The 23246-nt window shown below is 38.3% G+C and overlaps 1 long non-coding RNA gene across 1 annotated transcript; it reads left to right on the top strand.

Annotated features, from left to right (window-relative positions):
• Positions 1 to 1470: 1470 nt before the first annotated feature.
• Positions 1471 to 22417, top strand: LOC131505215 (uncharacterized). The gene is made up of 2 exons (XR_009258318.1): positions 1471 to 2272; positions 19279 to 22417. It is a non-coding gene; the product is annotated as an uncharacterized LOC131505215 (long non-coding RNA).
• Positions 22418 to 23246: the final 829 nt, after the last annotated feature.

Raw genomic sequence — 23246 nt, 5'->3', positions numbered from 1 at the left:
GCATTGTCATAGTATTTAAAAGACAACCCAGCAAAACAAAACAAAACAACATGTGGTCCAAGATAATTTTGGGGATTGAACTTGAACATAAGTGCCCCCCAAAACTCTGCCTATTATATACATTGGTGGGTTCAAGACATGAGAGGATTTCTATTTATAAAGCTGTGATGATTTCTACATTTGTGAAACACTGTGCATTTGCAAATAATACTCCACGTAATCATATTTTTGTCCTTAACATTGCAATAGTTGATCAGAGCCGTTATTCAGTCAGTTATTCAGCAAACATTTGCCAAGTACCTGCCGTACGCTAGGCTCCTTGCTAAGCACTACAAAACATTTCTAAAATGTTCCTTAGGAGAAGGGATGAAGCACATCTTTGGTACTTTCTCAATGGAGCTAACAGGTGGCATCATTTTGTCCTCTAACAAATAAACAAAAACCAAACATACACTTATTCTCAATGATCTTTTCAAGGTAATATCCCCAGATAGTAAAACTGTTCGAACACAGTTGTTCCTAAAAGCCTAAGAAGAAAAGGACAATTTCTGCAGTAAGCATAATTGGAAATTGGTTGGTCAGGGCCATACATGAACGAAGAGCAGATTCCCATCCTCTGTCTGCCACATTCCCTGTCATCATGCGCAGGGCAGTGTGTACAAGCTTGGCTGCCACATTCTAACTGTGGCTCAAAAGCAGCAAAAACTAGAGGCTCTATCTCTTCTCCTTCCTTTGCTTGCCTCCAGGACTTCAGATGAATTTTTTTTCTCGCCAGAAGAGGCTGACCGCATAAAGCAAAGCAGCCCCCATAAATTGTCTCTTTCACACAGGATAAAAACGGTGATGCTCCCTAGATCAAAGGAGCGAAAGCATCATCTGGAATTGGAGGAAATACTTCTTTTTAAGTAGAAAGACCGTCCTGCAATGGACGGTTTCAGCATTGGCTCTCTCAACATGTGCCTCAACATAGTCCTTAGTAATAAGCCATAATAAAGGCTGCACTGAAATCAAGGGCCAGAAGCAAACCTACAAGTAACTGGCACTTTCTACCATATTCATCCTTCAGTGGATAGAATTCCTGGAACCATCTGGAGCTGGCTATTAAGTAAAGATGAACCACATCAAAACTACATTGAATTCTGGAAAGTGGGATTTAGTACCCCAAGTGACAGGGAGAGAAGAAGAATGCCAATGCCGGCAGTTCCCAAAGAACTCCTTGGCAGAATGCGTATTCTCCCCTCATACTTTTTCCCTCATAGAAATGTGTAAACTTGACCTCCTGGGGTTTTACTGAGAAATGATGAAGAGGAAATCTTTTGCCTCAATACAAGTGCTCAGCTATTATTAAACTGTGCTCTTTCATTTTTGGAGAAAAATGTGTCTGCAGGATGGTTTTTATTTTAGCAGTAGGAAAAGGCAAAAATATTAATATAGAACCAATAATCCTTTTCTCATTGGGCTATAGGATTGTGAATCTTTGACTTAAACTTCGACAGGAAGAGGCACATCTTAGCAATGTCTGTACTCCCAGGGCATGGCAGTTATTACAACATGTTTGGAAGCAGTGAAATTAAATGTGACTAGATGTGACCCGATCAAATGGTAGACAAGTGCTTGATGAGGGTCAGGCACATGCTGAGCACTGTTTGGTGGTGATGAGGGTTCAAAAAAGTCCAAGGCAGTATCCTCTACCTCTTTTTTCTCCTTGGAGAAATACTAGAAACATTGGAGGAATTTAGGAGAAAACATACTGCCTAGCGTTCTCTCCAAGGACAGAAAAACCTCTTCTCTTAGCTATAAAGTCAACTGAGTCTTTGCAAAGAATATTTACCCAAGGGAACTGGCTTGTGATGCATCTATTTAAAAAGAGCTGAGGAAGGGTGAGGGAGGGGATTACATTTTGAATATCAACAAAATCTCTTGCGAAATTTTCCATTCTTCTGCTTGTAGATACAAGTGAGTTTGCATGGATACATTACCTAGAATCCCACAGACTCCTGCTTCTATACAAGACCTCTGCTCACACACCCTTTTGGAAGACTGTTCCCCTCCCCACACTTTCTGAGTCCCCAGAGGATGTTTCCTGTGTACTTAATAAAAAAACTCCACAACTTTCAGCGGCTGGCTGTTGTTATTTCCTCGTCTTGATGTTCACTTCAGCCTCCCAATATTTGCCTCTTTTCAATGAGCCCCAAGAATCTTCCAGATAGGCACTGCTTGTCCGGTAAGGCCCTCAGGTGCCGAAGGAGTGAGCAATCATGGCTGAATGAAGGTAGGTGTGAAATGCTTCTCCTGCCTTTATGTTATATTCTAATAGAGGGTCTCTAGTACCCTGATAATTACCCAAATTCAAATCTCTCTCTCTTTCTCTCTCTTTCAATCTCCCTCCCTCCCTTCCCACCCTACTCCCTCTCTCTGTTATGTATGGGCTTGGGACAGAAATTAATTCCAGAGACAGCCACCATGCTATTCTCAAAGTGATATACTAGTCTCAAAGTCACTACTCCCCTCTGGGTACCAAGGCTTTCTTCCTGGTCAAATTTATTTTCATGAGTTTGCTTTCTCTCAAATTATTCTAGGAGGTTTCTTGGTTCTTAAACAAATAGGCCTCTGATGGACCCCCCCCCCCAATTCTGTTATTTAAACCTATTCCCAGATGTATGTACCTTAAAAGAGCCAGCAGCTCTGGCCAGCAGCCATCTCCATACAATGGGCAAATGACAAAATCGGGTAGAGGACTCTAATGTGCAGGTTCCCAGCTTCTCTTTAGTAGGAGTCCTCCTTCCTTTATCCACTACAAATAAAACTTATTTCCTCACAATCTGATGAGCTCGTTCACAATGAAGTATTAAAAGGACTTAAAGTGATGTTTTTCAATGTTACTTACTTCAAAGAAGCATTTACAGAAAAGTAAAAAGTAAAACTCGCAAAATGATTTATCACAGGATGGCTTTCATAAGGGAAAGGCTAATGGATTCATGTCCCCCTTCCCCACCTGTGAGTTATCTTGAGAAGCCCTATGAAAACACCCAGGACTCCCTGTTGCAATTATCAAATTTTATCGTGCATACAATTACCGGAATCTTAAAAAAAAATACAGTTTCTGGTTCAGCAAGTCAGAGATGGGGCACCAGCTTTCCTGTATCAGAGTGACTTAGCTCCTGCATGCAAGAGTAGGATGTCTCATTCTTACTGATAGAATTTCAAATAGTCGTAGTCACTCAAGAAGGGTATCCTTAGGACACTTTAGAGCCATGGTATGTCCTTGGCATTTCCTGTTCACTTTGCCAAGCTGGCTTTATCTCTGCCTGTTATTCTAGTCTGATGAATGGCCAGGCAGATTTTACTTTCTCAGTCCAAGATAATTTTTACCTTCTCAGTTTGTGATGGAAATAGAACTCTAATTTAAGCCCCCCAAAAGAAGGGGCTATTTCTCAGCCTAATCAAAACTGAAACAGAAGCAATTTGGGGATCATTGGATCTGGGATCTCACACAGTATCATGAGGGCTTGAATTTTCTCCTTCTCTCAGTTTTACTTTCCTCTGCATTGAATATATTTAAGGAGGGTTTTCCACATTGAGTCAAGATGACCAAAGAGCACTTCTTTTTCCCAGTAATTTCAACCAAAAAAGCAGAATTGAGTCTGACTGGTCTGAGTTGGGACTGAAGTCAATTTCCCAATCAAGCACCACACAAATGAGAATGGAGTGAGATGGGAGATGGTCGCGTACAAGGAAAATCAAAACTCTGCTAGGTGGGAGAAGGTGCTCCTGTCAGGCACAAATATGGATGTCCTCTAGCAAGGTTTTCCCGTCACCTCTGAAAATCATGCCCTGTGTCGGAGCACTGCCTTTACTCGTCGGCTTGGCCTTGATTGCTTTGACTTCAGCTCAGAGTCCCCAGAGGAGATAAGAAAGTAAAAACTAACATCAAGAAGATTTTTTTTAACATCAAGAAGATTTTTAACTTTTATGTTTTGGAGGGGGTTTTTTTTCCACTTTTTTATTTTAAATGATTTCAAACTTACAGAAAAGTTGCAAAAATAGTAGAGAAAACTTCCGCATATACTTTCCTTGGAGTCATTTTTAATTTTTTTTAATGTGAGGCTCTTCTCATCTGGGAAATAGTGTGTTTTAAAGCATTATTCAAATTCTAGAAGCAATTAGGATGTCAGTACTGAAAACTTTAAAAATCTATATCCCTGAAGCCATTCATATAATAAAGTAGGTCTTCATTCAAAATGCACAATATACTAAAGCACCACGGAGAATATAAAGATTAAGTCGGTGGCTCATATAAAAAGAGGAGAAAGGAAAATCCCTAAGATATATAAAATATGAGAGGATATTATGTGTGCTGTTTAGTCCAAATAAGATGCAAGTTAGATTTCATGCTGTGGAGAAGTGACAGGCAATTCTGAGCAAGACCATTTCCAGAAGAAGGTAATATAGTGAAATTAATGGTTTTATAATGGGAGAAATTATAGCCTTGGTAGCACCAAATCATTTTCCCCTAATCAACACTAATCTCAGGAGGTCCAAAAGTCATCAGCTCAGTCCTTGGGGTCACTCTTGAAATCATGGGATGAACAGAATTTACCTGATATCTGAGATAAAGCATTTCTGAAATAAGGAAGTGAATGAAGGAGAGTGTAGGGTGTGTCTCTGTGAGTGTATGTGTGTCTGCATTAATGTTTGGAGCTTGATAGGATTTTCTGCAGGATTTCTTCTTCAAAGTTACTTATTAATAAATGAATTGAAAACTTATTAGACGCCTCCATCTAATAAGATTCCTCACAAGGCCACATTTCCAAATTTGGGCTGCCATTTCAGCAGCTACAATTTCTTATGATACCGCAAAAAGAAAAAGGCCTCCCAAATAAGAACTATTAGATAAAAACACGTTTTTAAACTAACAGTGGAAATATAAAAAGATGACTAGCAGCCACGGGGACATGAATGATTTTTGTGTTATTTACCAGTGAATCCCCAATACCAAGCACAATAACTGTGTATTTATTTCCCAGAGCTGCTATAACAAACTGGGTGGCTTAAAACAACAAATATATTCTCCCACTGTTCTGGAGACTGTAAGGTGTTGACACATTTGGTTGGTTATTGCTAGGAGATCTAGGGAGGGAAAACCATCCTATGCTTCTCTCCTAACTTCTAGTGGTTGTAGGAAACCTTGACATTCTTTGGCTTATGGATGAGTCACTTTGCCTCCATCATCACACTGCCTTGTCTTCCATGCTTATGCCTATGTCCTCTCCTCTTCTTACAAGGACACCGCTCATCGCATTTAGGGACCACCTTAATCCAGTATGACTTCATTTGAACTAATTACATCTGCAAAGACCCTATTTCCAAAGTAGATCACATCTAAGATTCTGGCAGACACTCTCCAACCTACCACCAATTAGTACATTTCTTAAAGAAATGCTGGAATAACCACAGTGTGTTAAGAAATAATATCAGTTGGGGCGCCTGGGTGGCGCAGTCGGTTAAGCGTCCGACTTCAGCCAGGTCACGATCTCGCGGTCCGTGAGTTCGAGCCCCGCGTCAGGCTCTGGGCTGATGGCTCGGAGCCTGGAGCCTGTTTCCAATTCTGTGTCTCCCTCTCTCTCTGCCCCTCCCCCGTTCATGCTCTGTCTCTCTCTGTCCCAAAAATAAATAAAAAACGTTGAAAAAAAAAAAAAAAAGAAATAATATCAGTGTATCATCCATCTGCCTTCTGAGAAATTCCCCTATAGTTCAATGGGTGGGCAAGCTGTTCAGTAAATTTAAACCAAAACAGTGTCAAATTAAATTCATATCTCTAGTGTGTAAAAACCCACTTGGAACTTCTTTTCTTATAGACTGACAATATAAAAAAGCCTGGACACCATAAACAACATTCTCACATTGTTACTATATAACTCTGAAAAATAAAGTTCTAACATACTCTGCTCAAATAATGTGTTTTTTTCCTACAACCTCTCCCCTGTTACATATCTCTGTAGATGTTTTCTCAAGGAGAATGACTACATGATTAATAATCCTTTTATCCTTTTTTTTTATTTGCCATTTTTGGTTGCACTTCAAGAGGTATAATAAATTCGTGTTAACAAGTTTACAGAACAGCATCTAGATAGAACAGATTTGTTGTCTCGTGGTTCCATTTAGATAGTAATAAACTCTGGTATTTCCATGAGGAGCAAACAAGGAAACAGAAACTGCATAGTCATTTGAACAGGGAAAAATTAACATAAATAATTATTAACTGAAACTGGAGATTGAAGTGATAGAGTATTGCCTAGCATTCAGTAAGGAGAACCAGAACTCTAAAGAGTATAGAAATAGCAGAAACAAGAAGCGCCCTCAGACTCTAGATGTGAGATAGAACATCCAAAAAAAGAGGTCCTCTCAGAGTGAAATCATATCTAATTGGGCACTGCTGTGTCACTGGAACTTAATGGCAATCTGCCCTCTGGAGAAAGCCATCCAGAGGGAGATGTTATGCCTCAGAACTCATTGCATGTTGCTCAAGTGGGTGCAGAAGAAACCACAGACAGGGGTCTGCTCCACCAGAGTCTCTGCTGCAGAGCCATTCCTAGGGAAAGCTGCCGGCCAATGGGTGTTTCTGAGCATCGTGCACTGAAGGAACACAATGCCAGAGAAGCCATATGCTGTAGGAACCCAACATTAGAACAATCATTTTGGCAGGAGGCTGGCAAGAGATACAAACTGAGACCAGGAAGGCAATACTATACGTCCCTCCTTCAGGTCCTGTGATATTATGACTGATAAGAAATATATACAGTATTTGGTTTTCATCCACAATTCTTGGCTCACAGCTCCCAAAACCTTGAAATTTCCTAAGTGTTGATAAAGGTGTCTTTTGTTATGTTAATGTGGTGACTTTTGGATTCCCACCTAGGAATGGGGGCTGTTTGCCAATGAAGCCAATCACATGATTAGAGGGTTAGAAATTTCAATCCCATTCCCAGAAACTCCAGGGAGGAGAGAAGGACCAGAGGTTGAATCAGTCACCAATGGCCAACGATTTAATCAATTGTGCCTATGTAATGAAGCCTCCAGCTTGGAAAGAGTATGGAAGCTCCTGTGCCTTTTCCCCATGGCTTACCTTATGCATCCCTTCCATCTAGCTGTTCCTGAGTTATGTCCTTTTATAATAAACAGTAATCTAGTAAAAATGTTTTTCTGAGTTCTGTGGGTGGCTGTAGCAAATGAATTGAACCCAAGAATGGGGTCTTGAGAACCTCTGGTTTGTAGCCAGTGGACAGTATAGGTAATAACATGAACGTCCTCGGAGTATGGAGGACGACAGTCTTTGTAAGATTGAACCTTCAACCTGTGGAACCTGATGCTATTTCTAGGTAGTGTCATAATTGAGTTGTGATTAATTCTTAGATACCTTATTGGTGTCCAAGACGTGTTTGATGTTGTATAGGAGGCCCTGCCAATACATATGTTGGAATTAGATCCAAGAACCTAAAAAGAGTTCCCCTCCAGTGTGCTCTACCCCTAAAACTTAACATTGTGCCAGCTGAAAAAGGAAATCTATTTAAAGGACCCAGCTATATTTTCACAACACAGGCAATTAGGTGTTGATTTGGAGCTATAAATTCATAACTGGCACATCTGGACATCAACTTCCTTAGTTTGCAAACTGAATTTAATTATCTTTCCATGGCTTAATGACATATTCTAGACTGCTAACTTTTAGCATATTTTCATTGCTTAATGACATATAGACTGTAAACTTTTATAGGGAAGAGAAAGTTTCTCTAAATTCCACAAGTGCTAAGAGAACAGCATAACATTGGAGGTCAAATATCTGATGTGTCCTATTGTGACATTTCAACATAGTGATCTTCAATACGGGGCCAATTACAATGCTTTTTATCTTTAATATGAATAAAATTGAAATCATTACATAAAATTATTTTTAATTCAAAAGTCTAATTAGCATTTTATCTACTTTCAATTATTTATTTCTCACCTCATGCTTTTTTTTTTAAACTCTTTATAACTACATTGTTGTTTCTGTTAACTGCAACTGTTAACACTAGAAGGATCTAGCCTGTATTAAGCATCTTTTATGGACTAGTACTTCCCTTATCTCATCTTATTTAATTGTCAAATATTGACATTGGAATTTAAGTATTATCATCTGCATTTTCTTTATTTAGAGAAAACAAGACTTTAAGTTTAATAACTCTCCCAAGCCTTCATAAGCTAATAAATGGTTGAACCAAGATATAGATGCAGGCATCAATGTATGTATCAATGACTCATCAGGCCCCCATATAGCCTCTTGAAGAAAATAATACTAGTGTTAAGAAAAAAATTATAAAATAGTTATACCATTGCTACTATTTGGCTTTTTTCCTCTTCAGTTTTAAGGCCAGAGAGCATCATTGCTTCTTGCAGAGTTAGACCAGATATAGCAGATCAATGATGATTATTTTTTAATAACATACATCATAACTTATGATGCTTATTATGTATACTTACAGGAACTAACTGTAGTCATTTTTTCCACTTCACCTTCTTGTTTCCCCATTCCATTTTACTCAGAACCTGGTGTTCATAGGTCTTCTTCTGTTATCACCATCTGACTCACAGAGATTCCCTGTTAATATCCAGGGGAAGGTGAAGCAAAGAATAAGTTTATCACCAATTCTTGCAATTATTTCCTTGGAGATTTAATGGAGTAGATCAATAAAGACAAACTATTAAGCGGCAACTTACAAGAATAAAGAAGCTGTGCAAACAAACATCCTGTAGATCAGTGGACATTAATGAATCTTCTCCTTCAGTAACTTGCTTTAGAACCTACCTAGGAAATACTCCACTCTGTCTTTGACTGCTTAAAATATTTTATTGTTTGACAAAATAAACACATAATCCACACATTGATTAAAATGTTACATATATTTAATTCAAGTGTATTGTGAAAGCTCACAATGCCAGCGAGGAACTTTTATAAGTAACTCATTCACTACTTGTTGAATACATATTATGTGCTAGGCTGGTGATACAACAATGAACAAAACAAAAATCACAGCTGTCCTAAGGCTCAGAGTGTAGCATGGAAGACTATAAAAATAAACAAGTAGTTTTATGGTATATTAGAAGGTTATATGGGGAAAAAAAATAAAGCAGGAAAGGGGTATTGGGAACGTGTAGGTGACTACAATTTTAAGTGGGAAGCTGAGGAAAAGTCTTACTGAGAAGGTAGCATTTGAACAAAGACCATCTTTGCTCAAAGGTAAAGTGAGCCATGTCAACATCTGGAGAAGAACACTCCAAGCAGAGTTTATCAGACATCTCTTATGCATCCCTGAGACCCTCTTGGCCTCATCTGTGTCTTGTTCCAGTTTTATGTGGAGTCTGATGGATATAATTTCTTTTCTTCTGTCCCAGGGCTTCTTGTTGATGTTGCTGCCGACCCTTGGGCACTTAAACCCACAATTGCACAAGTTGGAAGTGCAGGGGAATGAATGCCCATGTGGATAAACTTTAACCAATGCAAAAGACGAGCCTGTGGATAAATTCTTCCCCCTTAATGTTTCCCAGGAACACTGCTGCTTAAGAGTGCAGTCTACTGAATCAAACAACTAATTGCGCTAAATAGATGGCAGCTCAGTGTGTCCTTGCATTGGTTCTCCATCCTTTTCTGCATTTTTCTTCTCTTCCGTGAGAAAGAGAAATATCACATAAGCTCTATGCCTCTGTTTCTGGGTAGCCTAATCCAAGACATAAAAGGAAAAAGAAATGCAAAGTCCTGAGGTAGAAATATGATTGACACACTAAAGAACAGCAAGAAGGCCATTGTGGTAAGGCCAGATGGAGCAAAGGGAAGAATAAAAGGAAACTAAGTCAGAGATGTCATTGAGGACCAATCATGTAAGGTCTTATAGACACTGAAGAACTTTGGCATTGGTTCTGCCTGAAGTAGGAAGTTATTGACATGATCTGACTTATGGTTTAACCGGGATCACTATGAACACTCTGTTAAGAGACTGAGAGGAACAAGGGTAGACATGGAAAACCAGTTAAAAATCTTCCCTAAATATTCTGGTAAGAGGTGATGGTGGTTTTGGCCAGTAGCAGCAGAGATGAAGAGGTGTGGTGGATTCTGGTTATATTTTGAAGGTAAATATATCAAGACTTTAGGGAGTGAGAAGGAAGAAGAAGTAAAGATGACTCTGTTGAAACTTGATTTGATATAAAATGTAAGGAAGAAAACAAGGAAAGAGTAGGTGTGGGAAGAAATCTCAAGAATTTGGTTTTGTACATGCTAAATTTAATATACTCATTAATCTCCAAGTGCAGATGTCAACAAAACAGTTGCATAACATGTCTGGATTTTAAGGGTTTATGTTTAAAGTTTCAGAACAGTAATCATCAGTATTGTTAATGTTTAAAGACATGAGACTGAATAAGATTACCATGGAAATGAGTATAACCAGAGAAAAGAAGGGTGCAGAAACCAAGCCCTCCCAGGATACTCCAACAGTAAGTAAGGGACATAGAGGAATCCACAAAGAAGACTGAGGAGTGGTCAATGAGGATGATGAAAACCAGGAATGGTGTCCACTTAGAAAAAAAAGAAAACACTTCAAAAAGAAAAGAGGATAAAATGAGAGAAAAGAAATAAATGATTTATTGTGTCGAATACTGATGAAAGTACAACTAAGATGAGCATTGATATTTGATCAATCAAATACCAAGCACTTGATATTTAATTTAGCAACTGGGACTTGTTGACAACAGTATTTTTATTGGAATAATAGAGACAGAAGCATGATTTGACTGAGTTCAAGAGAGAATAGCAGAGGAGAAATAGAGATAGTGAGAAAAGACCTCACTTGAGGGGGTTTGCTATAGAGGAGACTAAAGGAATTGAGTGATTACTAGAGAGAAAATGAAAGGAAAGCTTTAGTTGAGATTGTTAAACTAAGAGCTTATAAGCAGATAATGAGAATAATCCACCAGAAGGGGAAATTAATGATGCAGGAAAGGAGTATTACTGGGGAAATAGCCCTGAGAATGTGAGAATGGAATATAATGGACAACTGAAAAGGTTGTCCTTACTAGGAACACAGACACCTCATCCGCAGGAGCAAGAGGGAAGATAAAATATAAGGGCACAGGTGCTGGTCAGTGAATGGATGTAATGTGGAAACTTGTAGACTTTCTCCTGTGATTGACACCATGTATTCAGTAAAACTGAAAGCAAATTCATCAGCTGAGAGTAAGCATGGGTGAGTAGGTGCTGAAGGTAAGGAGAGAGGAGAGAGCACAAAATAGTCATCTATCACCCTTTCTGTTTGAGAATTCTAAGTTACTTTCATTCTAAGCTACCTACTCCCAAATCCCCTACCCCAACCACCAATGCCAAATGGTAACCAAAGTAGAATTCACGGAGGGGTTTCATAGTGAGCAGAACCTGGTAAAGTAAACAACTCTGCTCACTCAAATTCTCTATTTTCTCTGGGCACTTGGGATAGGGCCAAGCATGGTCTCTGTTTTTATCACTTGAAATGTTTTCAGCAACAACTAATCCAACTTCATGTCCCATCCCAATGGTTCAATTGATACCCAATTAGTTCTGAGGGTGAGGAGTCAGGCTGAGCTTCTTTTCCTGCTTGGAATGACTTCTTGAGAAAAAGCTGAACCAACTTTCTCTGGTAGGCATCTAGGGGATTCTGGATATTTTGATGAGGCAAGATGAATCCAAAGTTTCCTTTCTTTCTTCTAGGCATCTAGAGATGCCCTAGATTGAACTTCTAGAGATGCCCTAGAAGAAAGGAAGAATGAGTTAGAATTTCTATGCCCCAGGAAATTTTAAGAACTTAACAAATATTGTCTCCTTCTTTTTGGTCTGCTTCCATTTGGCTATCCTTCATTATATATATTTTTCGGATACATAGACCTTCTTTTCCATGTCTGGATTGGGAACTACATTTTTCCTTGTCTTATAAACAAAATAAATTGCATTTAGAATGCTTTCCTTCTTAAAATAAACTTTACACATGCATTATGTCTGTCATGTTCACAAAAACTGTATCAGAGAAGTATCTGATTTTGTAAATAAAGAAACTGAGGTTTTAAATGACCTATTCAAATTTATGTATCTAATGAGCAAAGGATTATAATTGCCCAATACCCTTTTACCACAGATCTCATAACTTTCACTAAGATTATATTTACCCATCTTTTCTCTGCTGTCTACTACAATTATAGCACTATACCAACCCAATAAAATTCTAGATGGATTCAGCTAATCTAAGCTTAGAATATCCAACTAGAAATTGATTAGCAATGGACATGTACCTTACTGATCAAAGATTCTAAACCTTTCTCAGTGGAAACATATACTTCATCAGTAAAAATAGATGAAGTTTTTCACTAGTTACTAATATGTTTAAGGAAGACTTAAATTTCCTTAAGCTACAGAATTCTGGAGAATCTGCAAGCCAATATTTTATCCAGCCAGTACCCTGTACATTAAAGAAAATCATAAGAAGTCTCACAGACCAGGAAGACTATGACAAAGGAGTTGGGGTAAGGAAGGAAAAAAAAAAAAGAAAGAGAAAATCTAGGTTTTATGGGAAGAGAAACTAACATTTATCCAGCTTTTGTAATCTGCCAGGCATTTTATACATATTATTTATTTCAACCTTGAGAGCCATGAAGTAGAAGTAGGATCTCTCAAAGACTAATAATGTTCAAAACATTGTAAACTTTGTAAGTAGGATTTCCACCCAATATTCCCTGACTTCCCACCTCATCTTCTTTGGAAAGGCTATTTTATTCCCAAGGATCCTAAAATACTTGCCAATAGCAACATGGTTACAATAAATGTATTTGAGCCAACAGACATAAACATATATGTAATAAACACTTAAAGAAAAGAAAAAAGTCCAATTCCTCCATAATATGCCAACCTAGGCAATTAACTAACACAAGTCTAGAATCACAAGGTGTCTTGTTTTGAAAAGGCCATGATAGAGCCTGCTATCTTCCTGTACATGCTGTTTTCAAATGTGAATAGTTTCTTTCCAAGGCAGCTAAAAAGAAGGCAATTTTGCCAAAAAGAACAATGTGTAATCCGATGTTTTGCCTGTCTTTATCAGTTCATCCTTAGAGATGTTAACTGTATGCCCAAACCTAAATTAAGAATCAGAATCTCAATAAATAATTGAACTCTTGGGGTGCCTGGGTGGCTCAGTCAGTTGAATATCCAACTTCAGCTCAGGTCATGATCTCACTGTTCGTGAGTTCTGGGCTAACATCTCCAGGTCTGGAGCCACCTCAGATTCTGTATCTCCCTCTCTCCACCCTTCCCTTGTTTGTGCTCTCTCTCTCTCTCTCTCTCTCTCTCCCCCTCTCTCTCTGTCTCAAAAAAAATAAACATTAAAAAAAAAATTGAACTCTTATAAGGAAGAGACATTCATGTATTGATTGAATTAACATTTTAATTAAAAACTCTTATTTTTCAGGTATTCTCCTATATCCTTTAGATACAGGGGTGAACAAAATATAAACATACTTGTTCTCATGGAATAAACATACGTTATAGGAGGGCTAGGAGAGCCATAGCCAATATAGGAGAGCTAAAGCCAATTATCAGACAGTTACATAATCACAAATGTAATACAATATATGAAGTGAAAATAATGAGTTGTAAGTAAGCATACAAAAAAATCACCTGACTTATTTTGGAAATCATAGCAGATTCCTAGAAGAAGTGAGACTTGAGTTCAAAAGGACAAGTAGGTGCTGGCTAGCTGAAGAGAGAGGAAGGGTCAGGGAAGGCATGGGCAGCAGCATTAAGTGGAAGCATGGAATGCTCTGGTTTCAGAAGGAATTCCATTAATACTTTTGGGGACTGAGGAGGGAGGAGCTTGAGACGGAGCTAAAGAGGTTATGCAAGGTCTTGTGGACTTTGAGAAGCACTCTGGACTGTATTTATTTTTTTATTTTAATTTTTTTATTATGTATTTATTTTGAGAGAGAGCATGCACACGTGCGCAAGCAGGGAGAGACAGAGAGAGGGAGAGAGAATCCCAAGCAGGCTCCGCCTTGTCAGCACACATGCAGGGCTCCATCTCATGAACCATGAGATCATGACCTGAACCGAAATCAAGAGTACAACACATAACCAACTGAGCCACGTAGGGGCCCCTGGCCTGGATTTTGAAGGCAATCTGACGCTGTTAAAAAATTTTTAAGCAAGAGAGAGAACTAAACAGATTTGTTTCTTGAAAGATTTCTCTGGATGCTATGAATAAATTGGAAGGACCAAACAAAAATATTTTTCAGGAATTCAGGAAAGAGAGGAGGATGGTTTGAACTAGAATAAGGGTAATAGAGGTGGAGAAGAGTAGGTGGGCTTCAGAACACAAGAATTAGTGTTTAATTCAATATGGGGGTCGAGAAGAAAGAGGGTCTGATATTACGTCCATGTTTCTAACTTGAGAAAATCATGAAATTGTACTAATCATAAAAATGGAAGAAATCCAAGGATACACACATTTGGAAAGGTGCAGTATTGTTCCAACTTTAGACATAATGAATTTTAGATACTTGTTTGATGAGGAGGAGCTCTTAAGTAGGCTTGCTGGGTAAACTGGATGATGGTACAAATTTGAGAATGTCTCCAAATCTATTTAGGTACAGAGCCTAGATTGAAACACGGCTCCTTCTCAATTATTTAGGTTGTATTGCACAGTGACAGCAGGACACAGATATGCACAAAGGAGAAACCAATAACAGATACCCCTTGTGACAAGTATTTTCCTCCCATGTGGGCCCTCAAATTAACTGACCTTTTATCCTTCATCATCTAAGTGACTTCCTTGTTTCAGTTCTATTGGGATAGGATTTGAGCCATCAACAAATGGTAATGAAGATGTGAAAGCAACATTGCCTAGAACTTTTCCCCTTAAGGTGTGGAAAAGGCTAAAATTTTAAGAATGAAAAACATCTTCATAGATGAAAATTTTACAGTGTAGATTAAATAGAAACCAGGAGCTAATATCAAGAAAGAGAATATAGTTCATCAAGGATAAATTCTCAACATTGACCTAAGTGGTATACAGGGTATTCAAAAAATACGTGCTATACATCATGCTTATAATTAAAGGTGATGATTCATAGATGAAAGACATTTAATTATTAGGCAAGACAAACAAAATTTTTAAAAAATATGTTCAAACATATGGTATGGATTATTTGTTCAGTCAATAAACACTTGTTGAGGAATCATCATTTGACAGACTCTGTGTTGTATCTATATCTCAAGACATAGAAAAGAATAAAATATTAGTTTCTTCATTGAAGAAAGTCAAGTTTTAGGGGAAAAACAGAGAACTATCAAAAAGTTACAAAACAAACGTACTCAAAATAAATATGTGTTTCCATGGGAAATTCCACGGGAACATTTAAATTGGATCGATTAAATTGGCTGGGGTAAGGATATTTCAATTTGATTTAAAAAAAAAGTGAATGTGCCAAACTGAAAATGGCGGAAGGCCTTTATAAGTATAAGACACAGTTTGGCAAAAGAAACAGAAGAATGAAAGCTTGTGGTGGACTGACTGATATACAGGTATATGGTGGGAACCAGTGGGAACTGGTGGAAAAAGAGTCTGGGATGGTGGATTAGGGTTCTGTGTACTGTGCCACAGGTTTTATCCTGCAGGTAATGAGGGATCATCTGATCGATTCCCAAGAAAGAGGTGAGCCATGTTCCACATGGGACCGAGTCTGGATATTGGTGGAGTAGAATGGTTACCTGAGCAGTCATGGCAATGTTACGAATCAAGTTCAAAAGATAAGAAGCTGTTTAACATTAGGAAAGCCAAATCTGTCAAGCGTGAGGGTTGAGCACTGTAGATGAATAATAGTACAAGGTAAATGGTTGCAGGAATAGGTTGAAAATAAAAAGGCAAAGACAGAGTAAAATAAAGGCCCCAAGAGCTAAGGAACAGCAGATTCACTTAATAGGCCTCTGTCTAGGACATGGGTGAATGAGTTGGTTTAGTTAAAAGGGATGAAGTTTGGGGAGCTCTCACAGAGGGAGACATAGGTTGTTAAACAAGGAGCTAACATAATCAGACTGGTATTTTAGAAGAATTGCACTGGAGTATGGTGAAAGATGGAGCGAAGATAAGGGTCAGGAAAGCGTTCTTTTGTGAATGTGAAAAAGAGAAAGACTTTGGTGAAAGTTTAGTTTATGGGCCAGAACAGTTTGGTCAGGAAGGGGAAAGATAAAATGTTGCCAGAGAGGTTGGGTAAGACTGCAAGGTGATTTGCAGGATGGGTAGAATTTGGCTCAATAGTGAGGAATGGGGAAGGGACTCCATATTGGAGGAAAAGGTAGCAGAACTTATTACAAGATAGCAGATTTGGGAAACTCCTGAGCCAGACTCCATCTAGCGTTTTGGTATTCATATCTGGTTCTCAGCATGAACTCTCTTTTGGAAAGGATTGGTAAGTGTCCTCAGCACCATATTTGTTACTGTCCAGTGACTTCCTGCATTGGTCACCTTCAAAAGTTTCAGCACAAAATCCTGTGGGTTGGAAACCAATACAATAATAGTTAATCCATGGGTTTGCATTTAGATGATATTTTGTGCCTTGGTGTAGTAGAAAGAACTTGAGCTTTAGCCACATACTAGCTAAATGATTGATGAAAATTATCTTACAATAAGAAAGATGGCTGTCTGTCAAAAGAAAAGAATGATATGGTTTAAGTATCTGCACATTGAGCTGCAATCAGAGATGTTCTGCAGACTGGCCACTGCTTTTTAATGATTGCATTGACGTCAGACGGTGTCTAGTGCAACCAGCTATTTTTATATATCAATTGAAAATGCAGCAGCTATCTCTCCTCTGAATTAGATCACAGAGCAGCAATGAAAACACATGCCTCTGCCATAAGGTAGATGAACAGGCACTTCTGGGTTATGTTAGAGAGAATATGAGTTTTTCTCAATCTGCCCTGGAGCAATGGTTACAGTTGTCAATTGTACAAATCACTGGGTACCTTTTCGTGAAGTATTTGTAAGAAAGGAAGAAAGGGAATATTTTGCTTCACTGATCTGAGAATAGCTACAACAAAGCTGAGCACAGTACACACAGCAAACCAATCTTTAGGAAAGCAGCAAGATTATCAATGCCAGACAGGAAAGAATGTCCTTTTCTCCATGTTAATGGTGATTCCATTAATGAAAAGGAAATTGGAGGATCAGGTTCCGGTCCAAGGTCCTGGGACCCAGGACGTCTGAGGGGCTGGGTCCATGAAGAATTCTTCCAGCTGGATATTTTCTGATGCAGCTGTTCCTGAAAATACCTCCTGATGTTGCCAGATGGGAATCTCTGGATTAGAAAACCTTATGCATAAGCACACAGCAGCAGGAAAACTGTGACTGGTATTCTCAGCAGAATGCCAGAGTAGCTCTGAATATATTTTCATGTGCTATCATACTTTGATTAGAAATAAAGAAAATGCATGATCAACAAACATTGCATAATACATGCTCAAGAAAAGTCTCATAATCATGATGACAAAGGTCATAGTAGATTTTTAAATCTCCCTATATAAAATCAGTTCCTTGTGCATACAGTTTTGTTTGTTGGAGAAGGTAGAAACCCATTATTTTATAAAATTTGGGGGTGAGGTGGGAGGAATAAACATTCAAATTCAAAACCATCAGCTTTTTGTGACTCTATGCTATTTCCCAGATAAGTAGAGACATTTCAGCAAGACCTTTGTTTGCTGGGCAGTATTATATGACTGCACTTTATAAATTCCGAATTTTAAATTACAGATGATAATATCAGCTCCCAAATGTCAGACATCATGATGAATTGGCTTTTCAACTTTTTAAGCCATTCACTTTCCTCCCTTCCGAAATGTCAAATGTAAAGGCTCCTGATAACAAAGCTGTGCAAAGCTTGTTATTTTTTTTTTTTGCAGGAATCATAATACTTAATGGACAATTCTTCCAAAGCTTGTTTCATATGTGTTCTTTGCTTGATATTCTAATTGTTCAGACTGTACCAGCTTTTGAGTAAACTAATCAATAAAATCTACTTCCCCCCAATATAGCAGTTTTGAAATGATTGCTTTCACCACTTCCATAGCACTAAAATTGTGTTTAAAATGTCAATTTAGGGGCGCCTGGGTGGCGCAGTCGGTTAAGCGTCCGACTTCAGCCAGGTCACGATCTCGCACTCCGTGAGTTCGAGCCCCGCGTCAGGCTCTGGGCTGATGGCTCGGAGCCTGGAGCCTGCTTCCGATTCTGTGTCTCCCTCTCTCTCTGCCCCTCCCCCGTTCATGATCTGTCTCTCTCTGTCCCAAAAATAAAAAAATAAAAAACGTTGAAAAAAAAATAAAATGTCAATTTAATGCCTAATTAACCTCTTACTTTTAATTTGTCTTTTGTTCCAGACACACAGATGTTCATTTTGCCCTTTTGGAAAGTGAAGGTAGAACAGCTAAAAAAAGAATGTCAAGGCTCATGAATTTTTCTTCATTAACATCTTAATCTAGCAAAACTGACATAAGAATTGCACCTTGTATTTCATGGAATGTTGTTATAAAGTGATATTAAAAACTGGACTGTCATGCTTTTTTCCCCTACTTTCATCAAAGCTAAAATGGAAATATTCATTGTTGAAAAGCACAGAAATTAAACTGTTGGTTGTTTGAATGATTGATTTACTTATAAATATACTCATTTACTCATTCATTCAACACATCTTTATAGGGTATCAACCAAGTTCTAAGCACTAGGCTAGGTAAGAAATACAAGGTAAACAAAACACAGCATCTGAGTTTGAGGAGTTGGAATTTATGGTGGGAACAAGCTATATCATAGTTATAGTTAATAAGAACTTAATAGGTCAAAGACTATCTCTTTTTTTCTGAACATGACTTTGAAATTAAGTTCCTGAAGTTCTGAAAAGACTACTACACAATAATTCTTTAAAAAAAAAAAAACCACCTTACCTCAACTATAATCTAACATAGCTCTAAAGGATACTCCTCCTTTGTTTAGGTCACATTGCCATTCAGCTTTTATCCTTTTGCTCAGCTATGTCTCCTTGAGAACATGAAACAGGTCGCAGTGCCCTTATACATGCTGTAATACAAACAAATTCAGATTTCCAACAGTGACCCTCATCAAAATAACTGTATGTATTGCTCCATTTTCAGCAAATTCGTTTTCTATTTTCTTTTGTATCTCTCAGGAAAATGAGTGGGCATTCTAACCAACTCTGATGATTGCAACCTTGACTTTCATTACAAAGAGAGCACATAACTTTCAGATAGCTTAATTGATGAACAAAACTGTTGACACAGAAGATTCAAGCACCCTTCCTCCGTATTAGCAATGGAAGAGAGTAAATATCGTCATATGTTATATGCACCAAACATCTCTGGAAGGATGCCCAAATTCAGATTCCAGAGGCCTGTATCTTCAGATTAAAACTATTCTGCACCACCAGGAGTAGAAGGGCTCGACATTTTTCTCAATAAGAAAAGCATTGTCAATTGAAGATTGTTAACTCTGATAATAACACCTAACCTTATTAAATTCCTACCACGTTCTTACTTGCAGGTACTGTGATTCACTTTTCTCATGCTTCATCTCAGGTCAGCTCTCACTTCCACTGCTACAATCCTAAAAACAGGCCATGGGCCAAGGGTAGCCCCGTGCACATAGGACACCTTCAAAGCCTACTGCATGTAATCACAACTGCCAACTGGCTGTGCAATTTAATGGAACTTGAATATACAAAGGTAACTTCGGCGGTGAGGACCAAAGAGAGTTCTATTTATTACTTTATATTTGAGAACAGAGAAGTAAGCAAAGTTGTATGGTGCTGAGGGATCAGAAGGAGTGGAGATAAGAATGAAGCTCTGGGTGGTATATGGTGGCTAAAGGACTTTTCACCACAAAGATGCCTATGGTTTAGTTTTAATTTGTTCATATGTATGTGATGTTACATTTGTACTCTGATATACTTCAGGAAAGTCTGCTACTCACACAAAATGACCTTGTATAGGTAGGTGTATGTTTATTTTTGTTAGTTAACGGTAGGGGAGGGTTGCAATTTTTTTGGATATGTAAAAATTTGGAAAAGATCCCAGGGTCTTTGTGTCAGTCTCAGGATTGACACGGTATGAGAAGAACAACATGAGCAAAAGAGCAAGTCAACTCATAAAATCAGAGCCAACTGTTGGAAGCAGGTGTCCAAAGCCAGAGGTGGCCATGAGAACACAAGTCCCTCTGGAGCTCATGGCAATCTGGGAAAGGGCTGTGGTCTTCCACATTCCAGGGAATGGGGCTCAAATCAATCCTCCTTACACCTAAAGAGTTAGGGAGAACTCCAAACACCCACAATACATAAGTATTTGCTTTGAACAAAACATTTTCCCCACAGTTATTACAGAAACCGCAATCAAAAGATTTGTCTATCCATTTCCTGTTAGAAGGTTGCAGGAATATAAGACTATGCATTGTTTAAATCTCTTAAAAACAAGATTTGTCTTCCCTATAAGAACTTCATTTTTTAAAAATAGGTTGGTCCCTAGAGAAGGGATTACTTAAATTAAAGCCAATCTGTGAAACATGTAATTATTTCCCTGGAGTGTCAGCATTTACTTCTCTTGGAGAAAGCCTGCAGATCTGGGCTGAAATGGTGTAGTTGCATCAGTATTTTGTGGTCATTGGACTTGGTTCCTTGTATCTGATAACGTATTTCTATAAAGGCTACATGTGAATTTTATGTAAAATGGTTATTGAAACGTTGTCCATTTTGTTATTTGCTGTCTGTGGCAAAGACTAGCAGTTGCTCATCAAATGTTTTTTGTGGTATATACCTAACCAGAAGAAGACTACATACACTTCCCAGCCAACCCTGCATCCTTACATGATGTGGCATGTGCTCAGTTGGAGACAATAAAATAGGTGCAAAAGTGGCTGTATGAGAGAGAGTTCTGGAAAATTCTCTTAAATGGAAAAGGACAAATAACTTTGGGGGCTTACTCCTTCTTTCTCACAGCCTGAAAGTCAGATATGATCACTAAAGCACCATAGCTGTGTTGGACCAAAAGGTACTTTAAGGATGGAAAGCACAAATCTTGAGAATGATCAACCAGAAAATAAGAGCCCAAGTCCTTGGTGACACCATGAAGATTCTCCAAAAAAGCTTGGGATTTCTTCTTTTATTTGAGAGAGAAATAGCTGCTCATTTGTTTAAAGCATTTTTATTTGGGGGTTTCCTGTTTTATGCAGCAAATCTAACCATCTGTCTCCTGCATAAGGATATGAATTGTAAGTTTCTTGTAGAGTTTATTGCCAGGAAAGGCTACTTCTTTCATGATAGGTTTACTTTATATCTCACTGCCTTTGCTTTTTATGGAGAGCGGAGTTAAATTTAGTGGTTGTTGCAAAATGATTCTTGCCGTAGGCTGCTGGTATAATGATTTTTATCTCTCCCCCTGCCCCCAGCCTGAACCATTTCCACATCTTCTGGTACTTTACCTCCATTTGAATTAGTTCAGTTGCATATCTTTATAAACTTCCTGAAAAGTGCTTTTAAAAATACATAATCACAAGATTTAGCATAATCTGCTGATTAGGTGACATTACATTTTAGAAAAGAATCATATAGGAAAAGGGAACTGTGGCTTAAATCACTGATATTTAACCAAAAACTGCTTCATTCTCCCTTAGCTGAAGGATATTTTCTCTCTGCTCATCAAACAAATCAACGACAAACAAGACCTATGTATATTTACAAAAACAATTCAGATTATAAATAGAGTTCTTACAGTGTTGCTTCTTTTGTATACACAGAACTCAGGAACTCAAGACATGGCTATTTACAAGCGCTAAATTCATCAATGTTGGGTAATGAATTTTTATGCTAACCGCTAGTAAGGAGCAGAGCCAAAATTGAAACTCAGGTCTCTGTCCTCTGTCCATAGTACTGATTCCTACTTGTAGAAAATAATGAGATGGTGCAATCTCAGGGGGAAACAAAAGGGGTGGCTGCTGGTACCAACAGTCACCATCTCCTCACCTCTTCAAAGATGTTTTGTTTTGTTTGTTTGTTTTTTAATTAAAAAGAACAGATAAAATAACAAAATAAACCTCTACAGATTTCACAGTTACACCTCTGCCACCAGTCTGAGGTGCTGGCCTCTGGAAATCAGTGACCTGATGGTGACATACCTCCTGCCCCTCCCTAACCTGTTCTCTTGCTTCCTTCAAACTGGAAACTTCTCAGATCTGCAGGGACTTGCTATAGGTATAAGTACACTGGGGACAAGAGTGGGGTGATTTTCACTACAGTATAAAAATAAATGCAGAAAATATAAGCCTTGTTTTCATTAGAACATAGTTCTGACTGCAATCTCTTTTGTGGGTGGATAAAGTTGTGCGCACAATAAATGATTTTGCTAAACTTACTGTCAACAAAAGAATAAAGTTAAATTTCCTTCAGGCAATTTCTTATATAAATACAAAGATTTTCTTAAGCATAATTCAATAGAGCAAAATAAGGGTAGTTTCCCAAAAAACCTCTTAACAGCCCAGAGAGAGAAAAGACTTAAGTTCTCCTGAACATAGGTTTAAGTTTCTAGAATTATACAGGCCCCTCTATCCACTCCTCCATCAGCATTTGCCTTAGGACAGTGATATTATGTTCGTTTCTGTAGGAACCCCTCACTGTTGACTCTTGTAGAGCAGGGACTACAGCACAGTGACAGGAATACATGTAATGGGGACTCAGTGCCAAAATGAAATGAATTTCTGATTTAAGTCCCTCTTGCCAGTTCCCTGTTCTTTACAGAAAGAGAGATCTGCTCATACTCACACTTTATTCTCTTATTTGAAGATTTATATCTCCCTCTACATTCTCCTCTCCAAGCCACTTGTGTTTAATTGTTATTCTTTCTTAGTTTAATGTGGTTCTTGATCTTGACTGTTCCATTCCCTTTGAATGAGTGAGGAACTAACTCATTCCTTCATTGATAAACTAAGAGTAGTTCCAACAGCAATGAAAACAAGGCTAATTAAAATGCTAATTTTAATTAAATGCTAATTAAAATGCTAATTAATGCTAATTAAAATGTCAAAGAAGATTCAGTGGCTGGCAGGCTGGCATGAATGGCTGTCTCCCGGAAGACCTGGTCTGGTCACTGAGGG

The sequence above is a fragment of the Neofelis nebulosa genome, chromosome 1 (genome assembly GCF_028018385.1).
Source record: "Neofelis nebulosa isolate mNeoNeb1 chromosome 1, mNeoNeb1.pri, whole genome shotgun sequence".
Lineage (NCBI taxonomy): Eukaryota > Metazoa > Chordata > Mammalia > Carnivora > Felidae > Neofelis > Neofelis nebulosa.
Note: the sequence above shows the minus strand (reverse complement) of the source record. Positions and strands in the feature narration are given on the sequence as shown.